Source organism: Rutidosis leptorrhynchoides, chromosome 9 (assembly GCF_046630445.1).
Source record: "Rutidosis leptorrhynchoides isolate AG116_Rl617_1_P2 chromosome 9, CSIRO_AGI_Rlap_v1, whole genome shotgun sequence".
In the NCBI taxonomy this organism is placed as follows: Eukaryota; Viridiplantae; Streptophyta; class Magnoliopsida; order Asterales; family Asteraceae; genus Rutidosis; species Rutidosis leptorrhynchoides.
In genome coordinates, this window is record NC_092341.1 from 11,641,147 (window position 1) to 11,663,173 (window position 22,027).

Below are 22,027 nucleotides of genomic sequence, written 5' to 3' on the forward strand. Positions count from 1 at the left end.
TCTTAAAATCTAGAAAATAAATGTTGGTTTACATTTTAAATTATTAATAGTCTTTGAAGTTGCACTATCATTCAATTATTTGAATAAAAATCCTACTAGTTTAGTAAGCTAACTTGTAGGTCACTTGTACCAAAACGAGTGTAAACCGTGAGAGAGCGGTGATTGTATAGCGTGGTCGGAAACCGGATCTCGCGCCAGATCAAAAACCCTAAGGACGGTCCTCATTGTTTCTCCTAACAAGGACAATATTGCGTCCGACCACTTGATATGACCAATAGGATGTATCTTTTCCATCCTCAAGGAAGTAAAGTCTTCCGAATGACACACTTACTGATTCAATTCAGAAGATGTAGTCCAGACCAGTTGTAGGGTGACAAAAACTCTTGAAAAGTCATTACAGACATCGACTGGAAATCTACCAGGCCTCAACGTCAAACAGGGAAACTGGTAGTCAAAGTTTATCTCAATGAGGGAGATTAACTAGTAAAACGGGGGGGGGGGGGGGGGGCACCATGTATACACAAAATGTTAGTGATTTATCAGATCCCCGGAAGGATAACCTCCAGAAAGGTAAAATATCAGCTTTTAAGACTGATAAACCTCAATCTTCATGATTGATTTAACGGATTAGATGATTACCTCATAATTGTCAATGATGTCCGGACGTAATGTGTATCCTCCTAAAGCACATTATCTTCTACCAACATCTCGTAATGTTAGGTACCGTGGGAGGGATTGGCTTGACCAATAGCGGGAAACCCGCACTCATTTTTAAAAATTCAGAAAATCCGATCAAAATCGGAAAACGTGCATAGTATTAAAAACTAGCATGATATTTTAAAAACCATAAAACGTTTTCATAAGATCCTGATTTCCCTAGGGTCAAATTTTTTGGATACTTGGCTCTAATCTCCCAAAAATGTGTGTTTCCATTGTGTATATAGCGTGCGTGTGATTTCAATAAAAGTGTGCTATACTTAAAGCGTGTGTTTCCATTGTGTATATAGCGTGAGTTGTGTTTCATATCAACGTGTGTGTTTCGTGTGCTTCGAGTGATTCATGTAATGTTTGTAATCTATATTGTGTGATTATGTTTGATATTGTTCTACTTTGTAAAGAAAGAATTGCTTGAGGACAAGCAAGGTTTAAGTGTGGGGTGTTTTGATATTGCTCAATAACATCATATATATATCTATCGCAATATCGTGTAAAATGCTCCAGAATCGAGGATAATGAAGGCGTTTCTACAAGTGATAATCCAAGATGCGCAAATTTGTATCGGAAGAGTGATTTACAAAGAGTTTTGATGATTTATGACATTGGTTGATCCCGATACGACTTAAGGTCTATTTAGTGCTCTAAAATGATAAAACAAAGCTTCCAAGGTGTTAGGCTTCGTCCAAATAAAAGAGGATTGAAAAGAAAGCGAAACAGTGAATCTCAGCATATCTGGACGCCGTCCGGGGTTACAGGACGCCGTCCAGCCTATTGAAACAGGACGCCGTCCTGGATTTATAGGACGCCGTCTAGCTCTTAAGGACGGGACGCCGTCCAACCTTTTTGGACGCCGTCCCGTAGTAGGTTTCAGCAGACTTTTGTGCTTTTTACCTACTTTCTCCACTTTAAAACTACTGTTTTGAGGGACTGTTTCATAGCTTACGAACCAGAGAGTACAAGAGACGATTTTTAGGAGCAAAATTGGAGAACTCCAAGCTCTTGGAAGAGGCTCAACATCAAGACATCAAAGATCAAAACCTTCATCATCCAAGAACTCCTTGTTCTTGTAGGTTATTCCTTGTTCTAAAAACAATGATTTCAGTTGTTAATCTGATTGTTATGTTGTCTGTTACCATGATTGTTGGCTAGTTTCTATAATGTTTGTCTAGATTAATAACCAAGGTATTGGATGTAATCTTATTGATTGAATGTATTATGTGTGATAGATTAAAGCTTGAATTAAGAACCATGCTTATTGCTATTAAAATCATTTGTATCTAGTTAATTGATATGTTGTTGATAAAGAGAACTCTTGTTGATGTATCATATTGATTTACAATCAACTTGTCTTAGATTGATTGTTTACTAAACCGAACCAAGGGGGTAAACTAGATTAAAATGTTAAACAAAATAGGAATGAATTGTGTAGAGCGAACGCAAAGACAATTGTTATTCAAGTCTTTGATCTAGCTAATCAACTAGTCACAAACGAAAAGGTCTAAGTAATAGGGAACCCTCACTTAGTAATTCTAGTTTGAGTACTCGCTAAAGAGAACTCTTGACGGGTCGATTTAGGTGATTAGCATGCTTATAATAGTTATTTGATTACAAATACAAGAACTATAGTGAAAAGGGAACCTTTGATCTTGTGATTGTGTTTGCGTGTTTATTCAAGAGAACTCTTAGTGAACCTATTAGATAACTTACACACATAATTATTCAATCAGGCCTTAATATCAAAACTTACATCCAATACCGAGGGTAAAATATCTAGATGAACATTTCATCTCTTTGATTTAAATCAAAACTATCTTACTTGCTTTCTTTGCATTTATTTTCATCTTATAAATTTAAAAGACCAAAAATATTGTTTTTACATTTAACCTTCTCTGATTTGGCTAAATCGTTAAATGGCCACCAAAACATAAAACTTGTACCTTTAAGTTTCATTTACTTAGTTAATCATAATATAGTTTCTAATTCTAGTTTGGCTAATACAACTGTCCTTGGAACGATACACGGAACTAAACCAGTTACTATACTACTACACGATCGGGTACACTGCCCGTTAGTGTGTAGAAATCTTTAATCGGTATTTTTCCATATTATTTTATACGACAATTTATACGACACTTCCAGCACATCAGATTTATAGTGTTTTTAGTTCTCCCGTGTCTTTACGTTGCAATACTTATTGATATACATGGTTTGTAATTTATGTGTTTTTATCGAGCTTTATATTCTCCGTTATATTTCGAAGCTTCATGCTTTCGTTCTCTCTTCCCGCCTTCAAGTCAAGCGAATAATGGTCCAGAATTCGTAGGTATGGATTTTGAAATGAACATAGTTAATATTCTAAGAAGGAAATTATAATGGCACGATCTTGATTTGTCAAATTACCAGAATATCTGGAAAAGACCGAATCATCAAGAAAAAATATTTTCTTGATATGTTTAGAAGTTAAATAGAATGAAAGAGTTATGTAACATGGTTCATGATGAGGGTGTGATCTGTGAACCTTTATCACGTTCCATTAGAAACTCCTCACGACTTACTGTAATATAATCACGTTGATCAAGTGTCATTATATTATACTAATTCATGCTTCAGTTCTCAACACTACTTCAAAACATTCATATTTTAAATTTGAAGATTTCAGAATTTAAAAACTAAAATAGTTTATTTTATGATGTAATATAGATATTGCTAAGAGATGAATGATTTCAGATAAGAATAGTTATGAAATATCTTCAGAAATATCGAGGATATTTATAATGAAAGATACGATGATATCTTAGAATTTCTAATATCGAAGGATGATGAAAAAGATTTGTCTGTGAAGGTTTAGAGTCAGGAGCAAGGTATTCGTTAATGACTTCAGCAGACACTGAATCATTTGGATTCTTTGAATATAGAGTTTGGTCCTTGTATTTGTCCTTTGTCTCCTTCATGGTCTGTTAAATCCGTTTTTCAGTTCCAAACCTTCTCTTTTTCTCAGCTTTACCACCATACCATTCTTTATCATCAAACTTTTAACTGTTAACGTTGTTTACAGTTTTTGTTGCTTCATCAGCATTTTTCCAAAATTCGGAGGACTAGTTTCACAGTTTGGGGTGTTTTTCAGAAACTTCACATTCGAAGTATGTAAGTCTAGAAGATAGATGTTATCTATATATAACTGTTGTCGTAGAAAATGCTGCGAGATTCAAAATACTGATTGCTAATTCCCGGTAGTTGGTATGACAATTATTGTTACAAGATGTGAAGGAGTACATGATAGGGTTTCAATGAGTATAAGGATTTTTCGGAAGGTCAAGGATAAATGAAGTTGTTGGTAAATTTACTGCTAATGTGGTGGAACATAAAAGGTTCCCCAGTGACAAAAATGTATATGTCAAGGTTATAATAAGGCTAATCTGAAAAGTCGAAGTTGACTTGTTAGAAGTGTGGTAAAACTGGATATTTTGAAAAGGATTGCAAGATTATTTTCGGTAATAATAATGCTAAAGGATCTTGCACGGTTTTGAAGTCAAAGTATAGCTTTGAAAGATGTAGAGATCTAAGAATGATTTCACCGGTTCAGAGTTATGACTTGGATTCTGATCCGTCAATATCAGAATATGTAATTGAATTTGTATGAAAACGATTGTATATCGTTGTGAGCATTGTTAATAATTTTTGAATCAAAGTTGAAGAATGTACAGTTTAACATATTAATTGTGAACTTATATATTTCCCCGGGTATTACCTACCCGTTAAAGATTTCACAAGTAATATTTTGTACAAAAGAATTTTTATTACCGTCTTTATGAAAATATATGTATGTATATTTTCTTCAGATGTAATACAGATTTAATGAGTTAATATCATATTAAACTCATTTGATTTTCGGCTTGAATTAGAAATGAATAATCTCTAAAACATTAGAGATTACATAATCTTTGCGGGGTATTTCACTAATGAAATCAATACTTCATTATTTATTCTTATTGATATTTCTCGGTGAAGGATGTTGATGCTCGTGGAATTATTGTGAACCTTACAAGGCACAGATGATGTTTTCTGGAAAGTTTCGAGTACATCGAAAATGAAAATATAAAATCAATTATGTAATTGAATAATACACTTGGTTTATTATGAAATGGAATTTATTGAGTTGAAATAGAGATTGTAGTTAACGATGGTTAAGTTGTTAACGAAGGATGTACATCATAGCATATTAATAATATGAATTTAACCGAGTAATATTTACCCTTTTTCAATTCATACATAATAGCTTAGTACGAAAAGATTTATGATGGTTTCAAAATTTATATATATAAGATATACATATAAACTCTTCAGAGGGAATGAGTTAATATTTCATAACTCGTTGATACAATATACGCATTATTGATTCGTAATGATGTCTACAGTGATTTCTTGAACTGGCGGAGCTTGTGATGTAGTAGATGCTGCTGGTGCTGACGATGCAGACGGTACTGACGGTGCTGCTGATGCTGACGGTACTGTTGATGTTGTAATATAACAAGTCTAGCTTGTAAATCATACACCATTCCGATCAGGGTTTCTACTATATCTGATTTATGGTTAAGGCTAGAATAGATAATCTCTAAACTTTAGAAATTACATAATTGCCGTAGAATGTTTCTCCGATGAAGTTATGAATCAATACTTCATCGTTTATTGTTGTTGGTACTCCTTGGTATCTATGGTGCGTATGATGTTGATATCCGAGGTATAGATTGTGATGTTGAGGCGTGTGATGGAGATGTTATTATTGGTGGTGGTAATGATACTGTTGGTGTTGATGATGGTGGTACCGGTTATGCTGCTGGTGCTGCTGCTGGTGTTCGTAACCCTTGCACCATATTCTCCAAAGCCACTACCCGAGCACGAAGCTCGTTGACTTCTTCTACTACCCCTGGATGATTGGCGGTTCGGACAAGCGAATGAATAAGATTTACAATATTGGATATTACGTAGTCGTTGCGAGCTGTTCTGGAAATGAGGGTGAAAATGGTGTTATGAACGGGTTCGCCGGTAACTGCTTCAGGTTCTTCGCCAAGAGGTGAATGTGGTGGATGGAAGGGATTGCCTTCTTCCTGCCTCCACTGATTAAGTAGATTACGAACCCATCCTCAATTCATCCAGAATAGATGATGGCTAATTGGTAGATTCATTCCGGTTACAATGCTTTCGGAGCTCGAGTGGAAATCCATATCGGAATAGCTATCGGAATCTGAGGAATTCAAACTAGATGCGGAATTCATCTTACACGGTTTGGATAAAGGATTTTTGATATGAAATGATTTATGGATATCGGATGATATTCTAATTACATAGAATACCTATATATAATACAAGGGATCCGTAAATTACAGAGGAACTTTCAAAAGCTGTCAGATAAAGTTTATAGTAACATATACGCTAAGATATGAATTAGCAGATACGTTATGATACGAATTTTGTCTATACACTATTCATGCAATCAATGCAGTAAGACATGTCTAGACTAGGAATGATAAGCAGGTAATTTCCGACAAGAAATGATAAGCAAAACTTTTAACATGCAGACACAGTCGAAGTCCAGACTTACGAATGTATCCTAACAACTATCAGTTAGATACACTAATGCAAGACCTGGTTCACTAGAACCAACGCTCTGATACCAATTGTAACAATCGCTCCAAATCCATATGGACAATACGTCATTCATTGATTTCATTGCGAGGTATTTGACCTCTATATGATACGTTTTGTAAACATTGCATTCTTTTAAAAAGGCACACCATAAATGAATATTTAAATCAAAGGTTTTCGACATCTGATGATTTCTACATATAGACAATCACCATAAATAATAGTTTACTATAGTACTTCTGTTGAAAATGCAGTCAAAATAAGATACATGGTGATGATTTTGTGAATGCAAGGTTTCCTTGAAAAATATGCCATGTACGACTCCATGCACATAGCTTGTCTAACATATAAGCAAACAGCGAAAGACTTCTAGGAAACCTGAGAATAAACATGCTAACAAGTGTCAACACAAAGGTTGGTGAGTTCATAGTTTTAGTGTTTCACATAATCTGTATATAAAAGTGGATCACAAGATTTTAGTTGTTTCATCCAGAAACGTTTATCAAAAGATTCTACATAATAGAGCACCCTGGTAACTAAGCTTTAACGTTATAATGATAAATACCTCATTCGTTTTAATACACGCAAACCAACGTGTCCTAAACTCAAATAACACACGTCTGTTAAAAGGCTAGCGCTCTAGCTCGGACGGGGATGTCAAGCCCTATGGATCCATATACTGTTATTCCCACCCACCAGTCCACATCCTATGTACTGGCAGTTACTAGTTACCAAAGCTAAGGGATTTTCGGTTCAAACTCAGTGTAGAATTAAGTATGTACTTGTATCCATTGTGTTTAAAATAAATTGCATGTATTCTCAGCCCAAAAATATATATTGCAAAAGCAATTAAAAAGGGAGCAATGAAACTCACCTTAGCAGCACATAAAGTTGTTCATCGTAATGTGACCGAAACTCGAAATATCAAATAATCGTAGATCTCAACCTAGAGAACATATGTTGGTCAATAAATGTCTATCAAGCTAGGTCAAGTCATAGTGTATCACAATCCTAATGCTCGAGACCGACATACAAAAGTTATTCGTAGTCGTTTCAAAAAGTCAATTTTGACAATAGTTCAACAAAACTAGACGTACCTTATATAAGGATTCATTTACTCGGTTGTTAATATTTAAAAATCCACTTTATCAATCTCGTAAACAAGATGTTTAAATCTTAATTGCGGATTTAAAAGCAATTTCAATTAACGTCAATCGTAATTCAGTTGATCATATCTTTTAATCCGTTCATCGAAACTATTCGATATCTAAATGAAAAGTCATTGATTTTTCGCCAGCTTTCCAAAAACATGTATATCATATACCTTTTACTAGTAATATATGTATTTAATTCGTGATTCATTATAAACAGTTTATCGACGAATTTTAGCATACAAGCATATATAAATATATATACTCGAGCACTAGACATGGATACTCAATTAATATATAAAAGATAAAATATGAGTGCTTACGTATCAGTATTGAGATTCAATATTGTAGAAAAGTACGTAGACATAACGGAGATGATAAATACTAGGTTTGATTCACAAATATACCCCTGAACATTACCCATAACCTCCTTGGCAATAACCCATAATTTCCTTAGCTCTATCCCGCTTAAAAACCATTTTGAAAGTGACATGCTTATAACCTCGTCATAGTATTTTATGTTTAATACTAATTAATAATATTAATAATAATAATAATAATAATAATAATAATAATAATAATAATAATAATAATAATAATAATAATAATAATAATAATAATATAAATTTAAATATAAATATGGAAAGCAGAGAGATAGATATGAATTGAATTCGATCACTGGCTTCGCGCAAGATATTAGTGCCGGTGCTGCTGCTCATATTTTTACTAGGATAGGTTTTGCTATTGCTAGAGGTGTGGGGGCCCAGATTGTCTCTAGGCTTCCCACTAATTTTTTGTAAGTTTTAAATCTTTTAAGTTTTTTTTATTATAATAATAATAATAATAATAATAATAATAATAATAATAATAATAATAATAATAATAATAATAATAATAATAATAATAATAATAATATAAATTTAAATATAAATATGGAAAGCAGAGAGATAGATATGAATTGAATTCGATCACTGGCTTCGCGTTTTATACTATCTGACTTGTCCCAGCCCACCATGCGATCGCATGGTTTTTGGGCATCAAGGCCATGCGATCGCATGGCCCTCTGATCCAGCTCACATTGTTTTAACTTTTTGTTTGTCGACATAATTTAATAATAATATATAATATATATATATAATTTAAATTAATTAATTATATATTATATTTTATTCCCGTGCGTAGTGGACTTGTAATTTTTGTTCCGATAAGTTGTACGTCATCACGCGACTTATGTCTCGGTTCCGGTTTTTCGAATGTCCCTTCGTACGCTGAGAAAACTTGTACATTACATTTTGGGACACGTACCTTAGTCAAAATATAGCCTTAAATTATCCCTAAATTATATCACTCGAAATATAACTTATACATTTGAGTGTTTTGGTCATTTACTTATATAAATCATCTTCTCGTAGTATATACATATACATATATACATTTTCATTTTAAAATAGTGTTTTACTGTAGCAAAGTTACTGTAGCAAAGTTTTTTTACCGTAGCAAATAGTGATTTTCGAAAACACTGTAGTTTTTCGGGCACTGTAGCAATTCGAAAATACTGTAGCAAATTAGTGTTTTACTGGTTTATCTTAAACATTTTAGTTAAATTATCTAAATATCAATCAGATAATCAAACCAATAAGGTTAATGCACAGTATCATTTTCATAACACTTTATTACGTTTTCAAGTTATAGTATATATATGTATGTATTTACATATAATTGTTCGCGAATCGTTGAGAACAATTGAAGGGTATTTGAATAGTTTAAAATTTTGAGATTCAACTTCATAGACTTTGCTTATCGTGTCGGAAACGTTAAAGATTAAGTTTAAATTTGGTCAGAAATTTCCGGGTCATCACACCTACATCTCTATATATATACTACACTTCTCATAATTATATACACACTCTCATTTTAAATCATCCCAACTCTCTACAAATTTAAACATTTCTCAAAATCCCAAAAAATGTCTCAACATCAAGATCCAAACGAGTCCAGTTCCGGTAACCTCTACAATTTCGGCTCGCCGAATTTGCCCGGTTCAAGCTCAAATTCCCCGCAAAATGTTCGAGGTCCTCGACCAGTTGCAACACAATCTTCTTAACGATTTCAATAATTCGAGCTTTTTTCACAATTTCTAAATTCACAACAAATGCATCACAATTATCAACAACAATACCGCCAACCATTTAACCAATCATTTAACCAACCATTTCAACAACAATATCCATCACAATTTTCGCATTTCTCACTACCTAATATGGTGCCATTCCAACTACCAAATACCTAACCATGGACACAAACACAACAAACGTTCACACCTCTAAATAACGAAGAAGTGGAAGAAATTCGTGGTGAGGATCAACAACCAAATGTCCGGGTTCGACCAAGTCATAAACGAAAAGGAAAGGAACAAGCAAAAGAACCACAACACAAAAAATTGTGGACTTCTCCCAAAGAAATTTAGTTGGCTAAGTGTTGGATCAATTCTTCGGAAGATGGGGTTCACGGTAACTCGCAAAGAAACACGGCTTTTTGGACGAGAGTACGAAATAAGTTTAATGATAACATTTGTGGGTATTTAAGAAATGACGACCAATTATGTGGAAAATGGCGACATATGGATAAGGCGTGCAAAGATTTCACGGCCTTATATAATGAAGAAGAACGTAACCCAAGACGTAGCAGTCGTGTCGAGCAAGACGTATATAACATTACGGTGGAAAGATATCAAAGTCGGGCATCGAAGCCGTGGACTTACAAGGATGTTTGGGAGTTTTTGAAAACAAGGCCTAAGTAGTATTCACCACCTGCTGTAGTGACCCGAACTTTTCGATGATTATTCCATGATTATATATTAAATGAAAACTATATTTGCATGATTAAATGTTTCCAACATGTTAAGCAATCAAACTTGTTAAGACTTGATTATTTGAAATGAGTTTCTTGTAGACAATTGACCACCCAAGTTGACCGGCGATTCACGAACGTTAAAACTTGTAAAAACGACATGATGATATATATATATGGACATATATATGATTAACATGAGATTATGATAAGTAAGTATCTCAATAAGTATATTAACAATGTGTGATATACATAAAAAATGAGAATATTGAATTATGAAGCTCGAAACGATATACATAACGATTATCGTTATAACAACGTCTTACTAAATACATATGTATTATATTAAGATATTGATATACTATATTTAACATGATAAGATGATAATTAAGTATATCATTGAGTGCATTAACAATGAACTATGCAAGTAAGATGAGACTACTAACTTAAGAATTTCGAAACGAGACATATATGTAACGATTATCGTTGTAACGACATTTTAAAGTATATATATCATATCAAGATATATTCATTGTTGGTGATTTGTGCCACCAATATGATTTAAGTGTAATGGGATTAATTTATTAACCAAAATAACGTTGATAAATATCGAACAAGTTTGGGAAAGTGTGGAGTGCACAATTGTTTGAACTTATCTTGATTATGACGGGGGTTCGGGGGCAGCGCCCCCGATAGCGGGGTCCAAGGGGTGGCAACCCCTAGCGGGGTCCAAGGGGCAGAGCCCCTGGCTGGAAAATTTTTGATTTTAAGATTTCAACAACATTAAATAAGATCGTTAACTAAGACACATATCAAAGTACTTCTACTTAGCAAAAATACTTACAATTTCATTCTCATTTGTTCTCATCAACAATTTTACTCGTATGCACCCGTATTCGTACTCGTACAATACACAGCTTCTAGATGTATTTACAATTTCATTCTCATAATTGATTGGAATTTGGAGTCTTTCATGTAGGGTTTATCTTTTGACTAATTGTAAGAATTATTGCAACTAAATTCCAAGCTTAAAATTTAATCAAATTTGACTACATATACATGCATATTCACGTCCATAATTCTATCACCATAACCCATTTGATTTCAATCTTAATCTTAATTTTCTTTCTACCTAAACACTTTCATTCAAGAACACATCTATATTCAGCAACCTTTCTTCATCTACATCAAATTCTACTTCAAAATCTAATCTATAATCGTCATAAGAAAAATCATTCAAGAATCATTTCAAGTTTACTAGATTACTACCAAGCTTTCTAATCCAATCCAAGTAGTCATCCAAGATCAAGAAACCTTTGTTATTTACAGTAGGTTATCTTTCTTATTCAAGTTAATACTCATATCCAAACTTTGATTTAATTTCTATAACTATAAACTATCTTGATTCGAGTAATAATCTTTCTTGAAATTGTTTTCGTGTCATGATTCTGCTTCAAGAACTTCCAAGCCATCAAAGATCCATTCAAGCTCAAGATTATTTTTTTCATTTCCAGTAGGTTTACCTACTATACTTGAGGTAGTAATGATGTTCGTAACATCATTTGATTCATATATAAATAACTATCTTATTCGAAGATTTGAAAACGTAATCACTAGAACATAGTTTAGTTAATTCTAAACTTGTTCGCAAACAAAGTAAATCCTTCTAACTTGACTTTTAAAATCAACTAAACACATGTTCTATATCTATATGATATGCTAAGTTAATGATTTAAAACCTTGAAACACAAAGAACACCATAAAACCGGACATACGCCGTCGTAGTGAAACCGGGGGCTGTTTTGGGTTAGAAATATAAAAAATATCTTAATCTTTGAATTGGAAGTTTATTTTCTGGAAAAATGATATTTCATATGAACATGTTACTATATCCAAAAATCATGGGTAAACACAAAGTGGAAGTATGTTTTTTTCAAAATGGTCATCAAGATGTCGTTCTTTCAACAGAAATGACTACCTCTTTCAAGAATGAATTGTAACCTGTATTTCCGACTATAAACTTATACTTTTTCTGTTTAGTTTCATAAATTACAGTCCATTATGAAACCATAGCAACTTGAATCACTCAAAACGGATTTAAAACGAAGAAGTTATGGGTAAAACAAGATTGGATAATTTTGCTTGTTGTAGCTACGTGAAATTTGTAACAAATCTATACAAATCAAATCCTAGCTAACTTATATTGTATTATACATGTATTCTAATATATTATGTAATCTTGGGATACCATAGACACGTATGCAAATGTTTTGACATATCATATCGACCCATGTATATATATTATTTGGAACAACCATAGACACTCTATATGTAGTAATGTTTGAGTTAGCTATATAGGGTTGAGGTTGATTTCAAAAATATATATACTTTGAGTTGTGATCTAGCCTGAGACGTGTATACACTGGGTCGTGGATTGATTCAAGATAATATATATAGATTTATTTCTGTACATCTAACTGTGGACAACTAGTTGTAGGTTACTAACGAGGACAGCTGACTTAATAAACTTAAAACATTAAAACGATATTAAAAATGTTGTAAATATATTTTGAACATACTTTGATATATATGTACATATCTGTTATAGGTTCGTGAATCGACCCGTGGCCAAGTCTTATTTTCCGACGAAGTGAAAATATGTAAAAGTGAGTTATAGTCCCATTTTTACTATCTAATATTTTTGGGATGAGAATACATGCAGTTTTGAAAATGATTTACAAAATAGACACAAGTATTGAAACTAAATTCTTTGTTGAATCGTTATACCGGATATCGCCCTTGTTGAACTTGGTAGCCTAAGAATTGATGTTTATTATAATTGCCACCAATTGACGCGAATCCTAAAGATAGATCTATGGGCTTTGACACGCCTCAGTCCGAGAATTTGAACTGCTTTAGTACTTCGATATTTATATATGGGGATATTCTAGATGCATTTGTTTAATATCGGTTACCAGGTGTTCAACCATATGAATGATTTTATGCAGATTGCATGTTATTGAAAGATGAAATCTTTTGGTCTATTATTATAATTTGATATATAGGTTAAACCTATAACTCACCAACATTTTTGTTGACGTTTAAATCATGTTTATTCTCAGGTGATTATTAAGAGCTTCCGCTATTACATGTTAATTTATAGACAAGAGTTGGAGTCAGCATGCTTGTATAATATTGTTTAAAAACTGCATTCGAAGACATATATATTGTTGTGTAATATTATTGTAAACCATTATGTAATGGTCGTGTGAAAACGCTATATTTTAGATTATCATTATTTGATAATCGTCGTAATATTTTAAAGGTTATGGTTTGTTTTAAAAATCGAATGCAGTCTTTGAAAAATGTCTCATATAGAGGTCAAAACCTCGCAACGAAATCAATTAATATGGAACGTTTATAATCGATATGAACGGGACATTTCACCTGCAATTGGTGATAGTGGTGTGCACAGGAGAAAGAGACAACTTGTAATAGATGATGATATCGAAGATGAAGTTGGCGAAAACCAAACAGTTAATCTCGGGGAAGATCATTTAGACAACCTTCAGGAGCTTTTTGGAGAGGATGCGATTCAACGTCCTATGGGAAGAGACCGAGCTAAGAAGTCGGCGAGAAAATCGGTTTCGTCTGATGCGGGTACATCATCACGAGGTACGAACTCTTCACGTGGTACGAATTCTTCAAGATTTGACGAGTTGTCTTCTTGGTGGGAAGAGAAAAAGGATAAAGAATTGGAGAAACGAAGCAAGGGTATTGATCGTATAGTTGAGGAAGAAGGAATGAGGTCGGCACTCGAGTGTGTCACAAAATTATTTAAACTTGACGTTAACGAAATCCCCGACCCGAAAGAAAGGAAAAAAGCTTTGAAGTTCAAGAAAAAGATGGCCGAACGTTACAAAGAATATCTTTCAAGCGATGATGAAGACGAGGACGACGCCGAGTAGTTTTAATTCCTAGTAATTTAATTGATCGTAATGGTGTAATTTTAGGATTTCTATAATAAATTGTAATCGTTTAATTTTATTTATTTATGTGTGTTTTTATTAATATAAACCATTATTAATTTTATATATGTTATATTTTTATAAAAAAATGATTTTTTGTAAATCAAATTAATCAAACAAAAAGAAAAACTAAATAAAAATGTGGGACCAATTTAACTTATCACATAACCATCACGCTCACCACTACAAACTCCATCACGCCATCACCCCTTCACATTTGCCAACTCAGCACTATACCCCATCACCCCCCATCACGCCCATCACCATTAAATAAAGTCTAATGCTATTAAAATTAAAAATATTTAATTGTATTTAACATGTTAAATATACGGAGCTTTTTAACGCTGGCTTCAACAAAAACCCTAATATATTTACTCTAATTATTATTATTATTATCATCTAGGGTTTGAGCTAATCGATCGTGTTTATACAACCAAACCAGATCAGATCATAATCAATAATCGATGGATTCGAGCAGGAGAGCCGTGGAATCGTACTGGAGATCACGCTTGATTGACGCAGCTACTTCTGATGAAGATAAAGTCGCTCCTGTTTATAAGTTGGAAGAAATTTGTGACCTCTTACGTTCTTCTCACGTTTCAATTGTTAAAGAAGTTGCTGAATTTGTTTTTAAACGTCTGCAACATAAATATCCTATTGTTAAACAGAAGGTACTTTGATTGCTATTTGGTTGTTTCTTTCTTACTTTATGTGGTTCATTATATTATATCTAATTAGAAGTAGGTTAGGGACTGCATATGTTGAGGGCTTATAGCTTATTGCAGTTTTTTAAATGCAATGCACACGTTCTGCTTAATAAGCAAAGTTTGATGTATGTTCAAAATAGTACATTATGCTAATAAGATATTACAGTTTAATATGTGTAACTATGAATCAAAGCAACTTATTGGTACTTTTTGGAAAAGTCAAAAGATGTTGTCTTTCTAAAAATTATGTTTTTGTGCACGGCTTTGAGAGTGATTAAGTATGCCGTGGGGAAGTCTGGTGTAGAGTTCATGAGGGAAATGCAAAAGAACTTTGAATCCATAAGTTGCATAGGACCATGTCACCATCGGTTATGTTTCATTCTGGTCATGGTCCTAACTACTATGTGGAAGGCCAGACAAAAGTTCAAAGCCTACTAACTTTAGCCCTACTAACTATTTTGTGTGTTTTATTGGAAGGCCAGTTGATGGTTAGTAAAGAGGCCAAACGAAGTACCTTACAAGCGTGCTTTTTGTTTGCCAGAAGTAAGGTCGAACTTTCTTACTTTTGAATTACTATTACTTACGTCATTTTGATATCTTATAAGATTTCTTTAATTTGAAAGTTACAATCTTTGCTCTATTTGATTGAGTTACCTTGAAATATATGGAAAGGTTAGCCAATGAACTTTGTTAAAAAAATGCTTTAGGAAATAGCTCAAGTTGTTGCGAAGCATCTAAGACTTTTGGTAAAATTAACAATCCCTTCTGACTAAAGCATGTATTATTACCTTGTCATTTGTAGACATTAGTATAACTCATTTTAAATGCTACTGTCAAACAAGAAAAAAAATTTAAATAGAAATATCTTCATTTCTAATTGATATTAAGTTTCAATATATAGACTAATGTAGTATGTGTACTACTTAGTTTTGACATGTATTTCCAGTTGTTAAATATGGCATGACCCATTTGAACTTACATACTGTTAAATATGGCATGACCCGTTTGAACTTACACACTATATATCTTTAGTAATAATGTCGACCCATTTCATGTTTATCATTTTTAAATATTAGTTCTATTTTCATTTTTTACATTTAAATGGTGTTTGTGATCTTTGGTTGACATCAGGTTGCTTCTGCTTTCGTTCCTTGATATGTACCTTAAATAATAATGGTTAAACAAGTTGTTAATGTTTTAGCGCAATTTAAACCCATTTTGTCACATGTAGTAGTCAGTGTCGGTAATTGATACTAATTTTTTTTTTTTTTAATTTTTTTTGTGTGGATGAAGATGATGCCAATGTCAATACGAAACAACTGACTGTTAGCAAACATATGTATTCAAGAAGCTGAGGTAAATGCTACCAAAATGGTACATTTATTACATGAACATAGTTGTTGATAGTTTTTTTTTGTTTTTTTTTTTTTTTTTATCTTTTGAGTATGTATTAGTTTCATTGCTTATGATGTTGTTGATAGCTTTGTTGTTGATAGGTATGTTATACATGTTTATATGAACTATGAAGAGTCAAAGGTTTTCACGAGTCTCCTTTAATGTCTGGCTTTTTATGTAGGAGGAACAAAACAAGCGAGTGGTTGTGGCCAGAAATGATGTTCGATGATGAATATGTAAATGAATAAAAGGTGCTTAAAATGTCCAAAAGAAGGTATGACCTATCAACAGTTCTTATAACATATGATACTGAAGAATAGCTACTAACAATGATAGTTTTGTTTTTCACACCTGCAAATTAATCCTTATGTTTGTATTGTAAGAGTAGTGTAAGTGTTTTATTTTTTTTATTTTTATTATTATTTTTTTATTTTTTTTATTTTTATTTTTTTGAAATGCCTACTTCAAGTGCATTTATCTATTCAGAAACAAAAGGTAATTGTAGATCATGTCCTCAAAATTATAATGTCTACTTTGAGAATATTTTCTATATGTTATTACTTAGAATTATCTTGATAGATTATTGATGATTTTGATTTGAAGGTAATATTGTTGCTGCTTCTTTTGTATAAGGATTTGAAAGTCAGTTTGACTTTCTTAAGTTAAACTGATAATTGGTTGAACTGAGATTTGGTTTATTCATATTTTGAGAAGGTTCTTATGGAATTTCAGTTTGAATGGAAGGTTATTGGAACAATGGAAGAATCAGATTATGTATTATGATAAATATATTTATAGTTTTGACTTCATAAAGTCAAACATATTATTTTTGGTACAAAAATTTGGCTGGAGCTGTTATATGGAAAGTTATGATTAAAAAGAGGTTCATTATAATGATGTCCTTTCACAACAATCTTAGAATCCTACTATTGAAGGAGAGTATATATATATATGTATATATATTTATAAACCAAGACATCTCTATCTCTATCTCTATCTCTATATACATTAAAAGAGAGTCTTGATTAGCTAATAAATATTTTAAAAACTCTCTTAATTATCATTAGGTTAGAAAATTACATTATAATACCTCTTAATCCAACGGTCCTTAATCATCCATTAAAAATATTAGTTAATAAATCAATTGTTAAAACACTCATTCCTAAAATACCCTCTCCTAATCTAAAGTAATAATTAATAATAATAATAAAAAAAAACACGGGAGAAAAATAACAAACAAGGGTTACGTTCATTCAACAAAACCCTAACTTCCTCTCCTAACCAAATCATCCACGCCGATCAATCAAGAAACGATTTGGATCCAGATCATTTGTAAGTATAAAGTTTTTACATTTGATTCGATTTTCTTTTTAAACTACGATTTCAGTTATCTTTCAGGGGTGTTGATCGTTAACCAATTCATATCGATTCCCTTTCGATTCGTACAGGTAAATATCGATTTCTACAGGTTCACTGGAAATCTTGTATAATTATGATCAGTTTGTTATATAATTTGGTTGATGTTTTTGATCTTGTACACTAACTATTGAATTTATGTTAATGTTTAAAATCTGTAAATACTCAGTATATGTTTCGTGTAAACATCTTTATTTGTACTGTACGTCTGTATATTGCAGTTGATGACTTTTAGAAGATTAGACTCTAACCACATGAATTGGAATAGTGATTATAACCATTTTAAGCAATTGCAGTACAAATATGTTTCTCTGTAAATATAACAACCAGACCATTAATTAAAAAGTGGACTAATTTAGTTAGTTACATGTCAACAGCTCGATGTATACTTGAACGATTACTTTAAAAAACAGTATCACTATTACTCATTTTGTGCCAAAAATTGTTTGTGGAAATAATAGTCTGGATCTTTGGTGCATAACTCTTTATTTGAATTTTATATCATGTACTTTGTCAATTGTTTTTTTTTTTTTTTTTTTTTTTTCAATGTGTTTATTTGAATTGTAGGTGTGCATTTTTTATCTGGTTCTTCGTGCTCTTGACACCGTCGGTATGTCCTATTTTTTAATGTGTTTATTTTGTGTTGTAATCAACAATCTTTTTTTATTCTCCTGAATAATTGATTTTGTGTTTATTTTTTTGGTCAGAGGATGATACAAGCATAGCTTCTGATATCAAAGTACCTATTTTTATTGCCTTTCATAAGCATATTTACGATTGTGACTGCCACTTTGCATGTGAGTGACTGACTGATCTTAAAGTAACTAAGAACCTGAATTTTCTCATGCTTGAGTGACTGAAATGATCGGTAATTTTAAAAACATACCAATTATCTGACTCACTTGGTGGAAACAGCAGAATTATGGATTGGTAACTGGTATGTAACTGTCATTTGCACTACTGCTATAATACATACATGACAACCATACCAATATTTGTAAACAGGTACGTGACTTCATTGCATTACGACTTCATCATAGGTTATATAAATTTGGATAATTAGATTATAATTCTTGATAACTGATGTACATCAATGCCGATTTATGTTGGGTTGACACACAAACACTTTCTTATATAACCGCAGTGAAGAAGGTTAAACCTATATATCATCAGGGAGTCCTTTATACATACCCATTTTATCGTTTCCACCAACAAACCAATTATGTCCCTTAAATGTTCCATCACTTGTGATATTTTAATTTTATATGTATTTAGTGGTTGTTGAAACTTGAAAGAGACTTTTCTCACTCAGTTCTGTCTATCTGCATTTGTTTTTATAGGTGAAAGGCTTGATTGACACGCGACAGAAACATAAGATCATTGAGACTCATGATGAGGTCTGTACACGAACCAAGTATAAACCTTTTGCTTATAAATCCAGTGGCTTTCTATTTTCAGATATATTTGTTATGTCATATCTGAATACAAACTAATGTCAATTATGTAATCATTTGTTTTAATTATGTGGTGTAGGAGCCTATATGCATTAAAAGTACATTAGGATTGTTAAAGTGTTTTCTTTAAGGCATTACTTCTATTCATTCAAATTATTTTGGCATGCTAGAAATATGATATAACCCAAATTTAACCTTTATTCTTAAGTGGGTCAAAAGTGCCACATTTACATAATCTTAAAATGTCTTAAAATACATGTTATTTATAATGATTTACATGGTGGGAATGGAATTGAATTGCGTTTTGAATATTTAACATTCAAAAGTGATTAGTAGGGAATGGAATAGAGATGGAAATCAGGAACCAAGACTTGGAGTTGTTCATGACAATGAATCAGAGACCATCAAAATGGTACGTATCTAATGCCATAAAATAGACACATTTATAATGAATTCTAGCGTGAGACTGATCTTTCTGTAACTAATATTGATGGTGTAATGGAAGTATATACACCTTTAATATTCACAGAGCTTGTTTGAAAAGAATTTGCCAATTTGTCTTTGCCTTGAACCCAAAAGGCTACTCATTGGCTTTGTAACACACATGCCATTTTGAGCATGTTTTCCTTCACCAAATTTCATAGGTTATCACTGTCATTTATATGAAATCTTTCAAGCCTTGGTCCACTAGCTCTTTCATGAACTCTTACATTGGCCTTCTTAGCTCTTTTTCTTTTGGTGCAACTTTATCGTTGACAAATTAAGGACCACTTCATTGTGTGAGCATCGAAAAGAAACTTCCCTTGGTAATCATGGAAACAACTTTCTTATTCAACTATTATCATAAATACGGTAATTGTTTGTTTGGTTTTGAAGCTATGTATTTTCCTTATGACTGCAAATGACGCCATAACTCTTCATAACCATCCAGGGATACGCTTTATAACAAGCTTTTGCTTGGTGAAGTGCACATTCAAGTAGATGATTATAAACTTCTCCATCTGAGCTTCTTTGTGGCAATTATGGTATCATGTTATTTTTATAGAATATCGGGTTTATGTTATATGGTTTGTCCAGCTATGTATTTGGTCAAAAGTGAAGACATCGGGGTCATTTCTTTGCGAGAAGAAGCACACGTATCACAAAAAAAAAAAAATACCACGTCTCCTTTGTGTCTATAACCATATTGTCAAATCTACATTGATAGAACGTAGGTTGATTAATTTTTTATTCCTTTGGATTGCTGTATACATGATATAAATATTCATCTAAAATGTAAATCTAACCATATTAATATCAATTAGTTAAAATATGTATTTCATCTAAATAATATTTAACATTATAATCCTACAAATGTGCGGGTTTAACATTCTAACCACATATTATCATTCTCGTCAGGCAAATAATATATCCAACCTGTTCTGACTGTAACGATTACGAATTCTTTATTTACAATTATTTATGCATATATTATTATTTTTAGAACTTTTATGATGGTCTTGTTTTTGGTTCATTATTTGTTTCGCACGGCTTGTTTCATCATACGTCGGAATATAAAAAAGTTGCATTATCACCGTTTGCAACTTTGTAGGTCGAACGTATTAGCAGATACGAACAAATGATTAGTACTACTTTCGAATTCAAATATGTTACTTTATTTTGAAAAAAAAAATATTTCTATTTTTATACATTTTAAAATTAAAATTTAAAATGTTATATTGTTAATTTATGTAATAATGGTTGAAAATTTTCTTAAAATATCATAATTCAATAAGATCCGCGAAATCACGGGTCTTTAAACGGATTAAAATCAATCATATTGGACGACAATGAGATGATTCAAATACCACCGAGAATGTTGTTTATAAGAAAATCTTGAGATGTATTTGACTGAGATGTAAATGTTCTATGGTTAAATATCCATTGAATATATTTTGTACATCTCTAATTATATATACTTATAATACAATCTAAATTCATTTTGATAACTAATATAAGCTTAATGGATAAAAAGGATTAACGTTGAGAGTTAATGGTTTAAAGTTTAGGAATTTCTATTTAGGGTTTACGGTTTATGGTTTACAGTTTAGGATTTAGGGTTAATATTTTAGAATTTATGCTTTAGGGTTTAGAGTTTAGTGTATACGGTTTACGCTTTAATGTTTAGGGTTTATGGTTTAGTGTTAAGGGTTTAGGGTTTAGAGTTTAGGCTTTTGAGTTTAGTGTTTAGATTTTAGAATTTATGGTAAAGAGTTTAGGGTTTTATGGTTTATGGTTCGGGGCTTGGTGTTTAGGGTTTAGGGTTTAGTGTATAGGGTTTAGGTTTTAGAGTTTAGGGTTTATGGTTGAGATTTTAGAATTTATGGTTTAGAGTTTAGGGTTTAGGCTTTAAGCTTTAGGGTATATGGTTTAGGGTTTAGGGTTTGGGATTTAGTGTGTAGGGTTAAGGGTTGTTGGTTTAGGGTTTAGGGTTGATTTAGGGTTTAGGGTTTAGATATAGGGTTTAGAATTTAGAGTTTAGTGTATAGGGTTTAGTGTTTAGTTTTTAGAATTTATGGTAAAGAGTTTAGGGTTTAGGGTTTTATGATTTATGGTTTGGGGCTTGGTGTTTAGGCTTAAGATCTAGGGTTTAGTGTATAGGGTTTAGGTTTTAGAGTTTAGGGTTT

The 22,027-nt window shown here is 32.3% G+C and overlaps 1 long non-coding RNA gene across 6 annotated transcripts; it reads left to right on the forward strand.

Annotated features, from left to right (window-relative positions):
• The first annotated feature begins 17,744 nt into the window (after nt 1–17,744).
• LOC139866750 (uncharacterized) lies at nt 17,745–20,641 on the forward strand. Of its 6 annotated transcripts, none has more exons than XR_011765595.1 (5): nt 17,745–17,939; nt 18,475–18,517; nt 18,615–18,704; nt 19,248–20,213; nt 20,293–20,641. It is a non-coding gene; the product is annotated as an uncharacterized lncRNA (long non-coding RNA). The 6 variants fall into 6 exon arrangements; XR_011765594.1 differs by having other exon boundaries at nt 19,248–20,167; XR_011765597.1 differs by having other exon boundaries at nt 19,248–19,304; nt 19,688–20,641.
• The last annotated feature ends 1,386 nt before the right edge of the window (nt 20,642–22,027 follow it).